This window comes from Mixophyes fleayi, chromosome 5 (genome assembly GCF_038048845.1).
Source record: "Mixophyes fleayi isolate aMixFle1 chromosome 5, aMixFle1.hap1, whole genome shotgun sequence".
NCBI classification, from domain to species: Eukaryota; Metazoa; Chordata; class Amphibia; order Anura; family Limnodynastidae; genus Mixophyes; species Mixophyes fleayi.
This window is the reverse complement of record NC_134406.1, coordinates 38,976,198-38,984,728: the sequence shown is the minus strand read 5'-3', so window position 1 is coordinate 38,984,728 and position 8,531 is coordinate 38,976,198.

The following is an 8,531-nucleotide window of genomic DNA, read 5'->3' as shown; positions in this document are numbered from 1 at the left end:
CCCTTTCCTCTTTGGGGGTAGATTGCACCCTACACTTACATAGAAAGTTTTAAAAAGATGTTATCGGCATCATCTTCAGCTTCATCCTCACCCTCATCAGTGTGTACGTCATCATCACAGACTATCAATTCATCGCCGCTTGAATCCGCCATTAGAGAACAGTCAGTGCTTGGATGTCTTGGATGGTGAAGGCCTTCCTCGTGGAAGATGTAGTTCATTTTTATAAACATCATTTTCTCCACATTTTTGGGAAGTAACCTTCTACGGCGATCACTGACTAAGTTCCCTGCTGTGCTGAACACTCGTTCAGAGTACACACTGGAGGGTGGGCAGCTTAGGTATTGCAAAGCAAGTTTGTACATGGGTTTCCAAATGGCCTGCTTTTCTTCCCAGTAAGGAAAGGGACTGTCTGACATTTCCATATCAACTACCTCTTGAAAGTAATCCTCCACCATCCTTTGCATGTTTATACTCATATTGGATGGAGTTATGGGCAAAGTGACACATTTTTTTGAAAAATCCTTCAAACCAGCCCAGATGTTAAATTGTTCTCGTCTGCCCCCTGTGTCTTCCCTGCTTCTTTTTTGGAAATTTAATTTTTTACGAGCAACAGCTTGAGAAAGTGAAGGAGGACACGTCGTCAAGCCGAGGCCCAGTTCAGCGGCCAACTTGCTGAGCAATAGCTCCTTGCAAAAGTTCACATCTCGCTCATTTACAAGTAAAGACTCAATGTAGCTTTTAAACCTTGGATCAAGCACAGTGGCCAAAACGTACTGATCCGAGTTCAAGATCTTAATAACTCGAGGATCATTGTGAAGCGAATTAAGTACTTGATCGACAAGGCCAACATACTTTGCTGAATTGCTTGCTTTCAGCTCCTCCTTCATTTTCTCAAGCTGCTTTTCCAATAGTCTAATTAAAGGAATGACTTGGCTCAAACTAGCAGAGTCTGCACTGACCTCACATGTCACAACTTCAAATGGTTTCAGCACCTTGCACAGCACTGAAAGGATTCCCCACTGTGCAAGAGTGAAATACATCCCCCCTCCTTTCCCAATGTCATGACTTGTGCAATATGCTTGGATGGCTTTGCGCTGTTCCTCCATCCTCTGAAGCATGTACAGGGTGGAATTCCACCGAGTTACCACCTCTTGCTTAAGTTGGTGGCAGGGCAAGTTAAACTGCTCTTGGAGCTGCTGTAATCTCCTACATGCTGTGGCTGAATGCCTGAAATGGCCTGAAATTTTACGGGCCACCGAAAGCATCTCCTGCACCTCACGGTTATTTCGTAGGAAGCTCTGCACCACCAAGTTGATGGTGTGAGCAAAACAGGGAATATGTTGGAAATCACCCAGCTGTAATGCTCGCACTATATTGTTGGCGTTATCTGAAATGACATACCCTGGGGAGAGTCCGAGTGGTATAAGCCATGCATCAATCACATCTCTCAGTTTGCGTAACAAATTGTCAGCCGTATGCCTGTTAGTGAAGCCGGTGATACAAAGAGTGGCCTGCCTGTGACAAATGTTACGTAGTGGTGTACATGCTGCTGCTGTTCCTGCTGGTGAAGGTGAATGACCAACCCAGTGGGCTGTCACAGTCATATAGTCTTTGGTTTGGCCACTTCCACTTGTCCACATATCTGTGGTTAAGTGAACAGTGGGCAGAATGGCATTTTTCAGCGCAATCTCTACATTTTTACACACTTTTTGGTATAGTTGTGGAATAGCTTTACGGGAGAAATGGTGTCGCGATGGAATTCTGTAACGCGGACACAAAACCTCAATTAACTGTGAAAAACCAGCTGCGTTTATTGTGGAGATTGGACGCAGATCTAACACTAACATTGCAGCCATGGCGTCTGTGATTCGCTTGGCGACTGGGTGACTGCTGTCATATTTGCTTCCCCTCGCAAATGATTGTTTCACAGTTAATTGCTGAAATGTAGGACTGCTCATTTTATTCACCTGCCTCTGGGATGACGATTCACCCCCAGCAGCAGCAACAGCAGCAGCAGGACTAACGCTTTCTTCAGAGGAATCAATAATAGTGCCGGAGTCATCCAGCCTTAAGTGGGATGCCGGGCTAACTCCGAGCGCTACTGAGGATATTGATGAGGATGGTGTGGTGGGTGTATTTTGTAGCCGTCGGTATGTCGGTGAGCGGAGGGTCTTAGCTGATGAGGGAGTGCTTGTATTCTTTTGGGAAGAACTTTCAGCTTTTCCCAACACTTTGCCATGAACTCTCGTTAAATGGCGTAACATAGACGAGGTTCCAAGATGGTTAAGGTCCCTCCCTCGACTGACTGTGGCTTCACATACACTACAAATGGCTATACAATTGTTGTCTGGATTTGGGTAGAAATAATTCCACACATAAGAAGTGGATTTTTTTGTTTTATGCCCAGGCATGACAATGGCCTTTTTCTTGTCACGTGCCAGAACTGCTGCCACTGGTGCAGGACTTACACAAACAACCTCATCCTCATCAACATCCTCATTAGCGCCCTCGTCGCCTACACAAATCTCCCCCTCATCCTCTTCTAATTCCAAAGTGGCATCCTCAATTTGGGTATCACCGGCTACACTCGGGCTATTAAGGCACACATCAGCAGAATGCTCACGATTAGACATCCCACTGTTGGATGGACTCTCCACAGGGATTGTTGTCATTTGTGAATCAGAGCAAATATTCTCCTGTAATGCCTCACTGGTATCTTGCAGCTCAGCTTTGACGCGTAACAGTAGTTGTGCACCAATTGTAGCCTGGGTAACTTTTTGTGATCTGCCACTAATAGCCAAAGGTGAAGGCCTCATTCTCTCTTTGCCACTGCGTGTGTAGAATGGCATGCTTGCAATTTTTTTTTTATCGTCACTTAACTTTTGCTCAGTTACACTTCTTTTTCGCTTCAATACAGTAAATTTTTTTTTGGTTTTTGTTTTTTGCACTAATTTGAAAACACTCTGTTGTTTGACATCGCCTTGGCCAGATGACGTACTGGGAACACTAACATCAGGACTGGTGACAGAACCTGGTTGCTCATTTAGATCATATGTGGACTGCTTTGAATCCATTCTGAGCGCAAACCACTGAGGAGTGCTAAAAATTATTGAGTAGATACTGCTGACAGATATGACTTTTGACAGCCAGAAATATTAATGCACAATTAGGGAGGACACCCCAAAAACACTGAGGAGTGCTAAAAATTATTGAGTAGATACTGCTGACAGATATGACTTTTGACAGCCAGAAATATTAATGCACAATTAGGGAGGACACCCCAAAAACACTGAGGAGTGCTAAAAATTATTGAGTAGATACTGCTGACAGATATGACTTTTGAGTTTTGACAGCCAGAAATATTAATGCACAATTAGGGAGGACACCCCAAAAACACTGAGGAGTGCTAAAAATTATTGAGTAGATACTGCTGACAGATATGACTTTTGACAGCCAGAAATATTAATGCACAATTAGGGAGGACACCCCAAAAACACTGAGGAGTGCTAAAAATTATTGAGTAGATACTGCTGACAGATATGACTTTTGACAGCCAGAAATATTAATGCACAATTAGAGAGGACACCCCAAAAACACTGAGGAGTGCTAAAAATTATTGAGTAGATACTGCTGACAGATATGACTTTTGACAGCCAGAAATATTAATGCACAATTAGGGAGGACACCCCAAAAACACTGAGGAGTGCTAAAAATTATTGAGTAGATACTGCTGACAGATATGACTTTTGACAGCCAGAAATATTAATGCACAATTAGGGAGGACACCCCAAAAACACTGAGGAGTGCTAAAAATTATTGAGTAGATACTGCTGACAGATATGACTTTTGACAGCCAGAAATATTAATGCACAATTAGGGAGGACACCCCAAAAACACTGAGGAGTGCTAAAAATTATTGAGTAGATACTGCTGACAGATATGACTTTTGACAGCCAGAAATATTAATGCACAATTAGGGAGGACACCCCAAAAACACTGAGGAGTGCTAAAAATTATTGAGTAGATACTGCTGACAGATATGACTTTTGACAGCCAGAAATATTAATGCACAATTAGGGAGGACACCCCAAAAACACTGAGGAGTGCTAAAAATTATTGAGTAGATACTGCTGACAGATATGACTTTTGACAGCCAGAAATATTAATGCACAATTAGGGAGGACACCCCAAAAACACTGAGGAGTGCTAAAAATTATTGAGTAGATACTGCTGACAGATATGACTTTTGAGTTTTGACAGCCAGAAATATTAATGCACAATTAGGGAGGACACCCCAAAAACACTGAGGAGTGCTAAAAATTATTGAGTAGATACTGCTGACAGATATGACTTTTGACAGCCAGAAATATTAATGCACAATTAGGGAGGACACCCCAAAAACACTGAGGAGTGCTAAAAATTATTGAGTAGATACTGCTGACAGATATGACTTTTGACAGCCAGAAATATTAATGCACAATTAGAGAGGACACCCCAAAAACACTGAGGAGTGCTAAAAATTATTGAGTAGATACTGCTGACAGATATGACTTTTGACAGCCAGAAATATTAATGCACAATTAGGGAGGACACCCCAAAAACACTGAGGAGTGCTAAAAATTATTGAGTAGATACTGCTGACAGATATGACTTTTGACAGCCAGAAATATTAATGCACAATTAGGGAGGACACCCCAAAAACACTGAGGAGTGCTAAAAATTATTGAGTAGATACTGCTGACAGATATGACTTTTGACAGCCAGAAATATTAATGCACAATTAGGGAGGACACCCCAAAAACACTGAGGAGTGCTAAAAATTATTGAGTAGATACTGCTGACAGATATGACTTTTGACAGCCAGAAATATTAATGCACAATTAGGGAGGACACCCCAAAAACACTGAGGAGTGCTAAAAATTATTGAGTAGATACTGCTGACAGATATGACTTTTGACAGCCAGAAATATTAATGCACAATTAGGGAGGACACCCCAAAAACACTGAGGAGTGCTAAAAATTATTGAGTAGATACTGCTGACAGATATGACTTTTGACAGCCAGAAATATTAATGCACAATTAGGGAGGACACCCCAAAAACACTGAGGAGTGCTAAAAATTATTGAGTAGATACTGCTGACAGATATGACTTTTGACAGCCAGAAATATTAATGCACAATTAGGGAGGACACCCCAAAAACACTGAGGAGTGCTAAAAATTATTGAGTAGATACTGCTGACAGATATGACTTTTGACAGCCAGAAATATTAATGCACAATTATGGGGGACACCCCAAAAGCGCTGGGGAGTGCCAAATATGAAGAAAAAATAATAAACCTCTATCCTCCTCTCTGCACTAGCGATTTTGGTTAGAGCAATTGCAAGAACAATATTGTATTCTCTGTCCCTGCTCTAATTAGCCTATGACTACACCCTGCTCTCTCCCTCTGTCAAATGGCGATGGATTGCTGTGGAGGCGTGTATTTATAAAGTTGAAGTATCGCGAGAACCGAGTCCCGAGATCCGACGACGTCACAATGACGTTCGGCCTCGATTTGGATTTGGAATGGGCGGGAGAGTACCGAGCTGCTCAGCTCGGTACTCGGATACCCAAAGTTCGGGTGGGTTCGGTTCTCGGAGAACCGGACCCGCCCATCTCTATTATAAACACACTTATCAGCATATTTTTTCCTGGACAGTTTTAGCACAGCTAGTCCCGACAAGATATAGACAGAGTGCAAATGTGAAAAACGGTCTGGTAAGGAAGAGAGGATATCTCTAGTCACTTAGGACTTGGTTTTGAAACTATTTAGCATTTTAATAAAGCAATTTTTTTAAAGGAAGAGGGACACAATCACTAGGAATATATGTTTTAAACTAAATATGGATTTTCATTAAGCACATGAATATCCAAATTACAAAGTCTGTATACAAATCAATATAAGTTAAAAAGCAACATTCATTGTTGTTTTGCAGCAATTCGACATGTCCTCCTGAATTTCTCCAACTTATGACAATACTAACACTTCCTTTCAGTCTGAGGGGTCCTGTGCACAATCCTTTGTCAGCTGATTAGCTGCTCTATTGACTGAGCAGCCCACTAATTGCATGCTCCGTATAGTTACTCTACATTACTGTAAGAACTAATGAGACACAATTACAGTTCCCAGAGATCTTGGAGCAAGCTTACTCCAGAACACTTCAGATGAATAAGAGACCTTGCAGAATAAAGACAAAAATTCAGTCCTTTGTCCTGTGGCTGTGGAATGTTGTTTTTTTTGTGTGTGGGGGGTATTTTGGCTGTTAAAAATAGTATTTATTTTAATGCTTTTTAATAATTAGGCCCTGAAGGGAACTGAAGAGAATAGAGAAAGAACTTGGGAAGGAGTAGTGAGTAAGAACCTTTGTTCGGTGCTAAAAAGGCATTTTCCTTTAGTTTGTAAGACACGTTTCATGCCTTCGCAAACATCAAATGTGTTATGGATAAAATGTATCACCACATTACTAGAATGCAGCAAACAAAGGGAGTTCTCTAATTTGCATATCGGTTCCCAGAATGCTTGATGAAAATGGAAGAACTGCATGCTACACAGTAAGTGTGGGAAAATATTTTCTTAATCTACTTAAAGGGACAACACAGTATTTCTTCATTAATTTAATTAATTAGGTATGTAATTGTATTTCTGAAACATTGCATGTACCTCCGAAGTCCAATGGACAATAAGGTCACCCGTGGTGCACATAAGAGGGAATAGATGGCATCAAAAAGTTATTTTCAAGAACTGAAAGAGAACCATCACCTGATTGCAAGTGTTTTAAGTTTTCACGCTACAAAACAATGCAGAAAGTTTTGCCATTTCAACTTAAAAACATTGGTAGGACTCTTTCTGTTTTATGTCTACTCTTACTATTTCCCATCATGATTAATATAACATACTCTTTTTCTCACCTCCCTAGCACTCAATTCTGAGGGAGAGAATGACAGAGAAAGAAAGAATGACCGAGTATGAGAGGAAGAGAGAATGACCGAGAATGAGAGGAAGAGAGAATGAGCAAGGAATGAGAGGAAGAGAGAATGACAGAGAATGAGAGGAAGAGAGAATGACAGAGAATGAGAGGAAGAGAGAATGACAGAGAAAGAGAGAATGACCGAGGAATGAGAGGAAGAGAGAATGACCGAGAATGAGAGAATAACAGAGAATGAGAGGAAGAGAGAATGACAGAGAATGAGAGGGAGAGAGAATGACAGAGAATGAGAGGAAGAGAAAATGACAGAGAAAGAGAGAATGACCGAGGAATGAGAGGAAGAGAGAATGACAGAGAATGAAAGGAAGAGAGAATGACAGAGAATGAAAGGAAGAGAGAATGACAGAGAATGAGAGGAAGAGAGAATGACAGAGAATGAAAGGAAGAGAGAATGACAGAGAATAAGAGGAAGAGAGAATGACAGAGAATGAGAGGGAGAGAGAATGACAGAGAAAGAGAGAATGACCGAGGAATGAGAGGAAGAGAGAATGACCGAGAATGAGAGAAAGAGAGAATGAGAAGAAGAGAGAATGACAGAGAATGAGAGGGAGAGAGAATGAGCAAGGAATGAGAGAATGACCGAGTATGAGAGGAAGAGAGAATGACCGAGGAATGAGAGAAAGAAAGAATGACCAAGAATGAGAGGGTTAGAGAATGACAGAGAATGAGAGGGAGAGAGAATGACAGAGAAAAAGAGAAAGAGGGGCTTATTTATTAAACTTAGAAAAGCCCTATATGGTTTATCCATATCTATTAAAGGCTACCAGCAAAAGTTTCCAAATGTAAAACATAGCGATAGCATAGGATAATGATTGACAAAAATGCTTTATTTTTTAATGTCTTACATTTTTTTCATTTTTTTTTTACTAGTGGAATTGAAAGCCCAAACTAGGTCGTTCAGTTTGACTGCGCAATGTGTGAGCTGGCTAGCCATGTCACGCATGCGCATATGCCACAACGCTGTCCCAGAGAAGCAATAAGTAAAGGTGATATTTTAATAATAAATTGCGACTATATCAGATTTTCTGTAAAAAATAGAAAATCTGTGTTATCGCAGCAGATTAATAAAGAGGGCCCAGAATGAGTGAATGACTGAGAATGACTGAATGACAGAGAATGAGTGAATGACTGAGAATGAGTGAATGACAGAGAATGAGTGAATGACAGAGAATGAGTGAATGACTGAGAATGAGTGAATGACAGAGAATGAGTGAATGACAGAGAATGAGTGAATGACAGAGAATGAGTGAATGACTGAGAATGAGTGAATGACTGAGAATGAGTGAATGACAGAGAATGAGTGAATGATTGAGAATATGATGTTTTAGGTATTGCCCGGCAGTCTCTTCCATGTCAGTCTAAAAGTGAGTCGCAGAGACGTGAAGGATTTTGAGTGTACTACTGAGGAGGACAGACAGTAAGGGGAAGACATTGTACACTGTGGGACTCTCTCTGCGCACAATCCTCCTACTCCCACCTAATCCAGCTTTGTCCTAAAAGTCC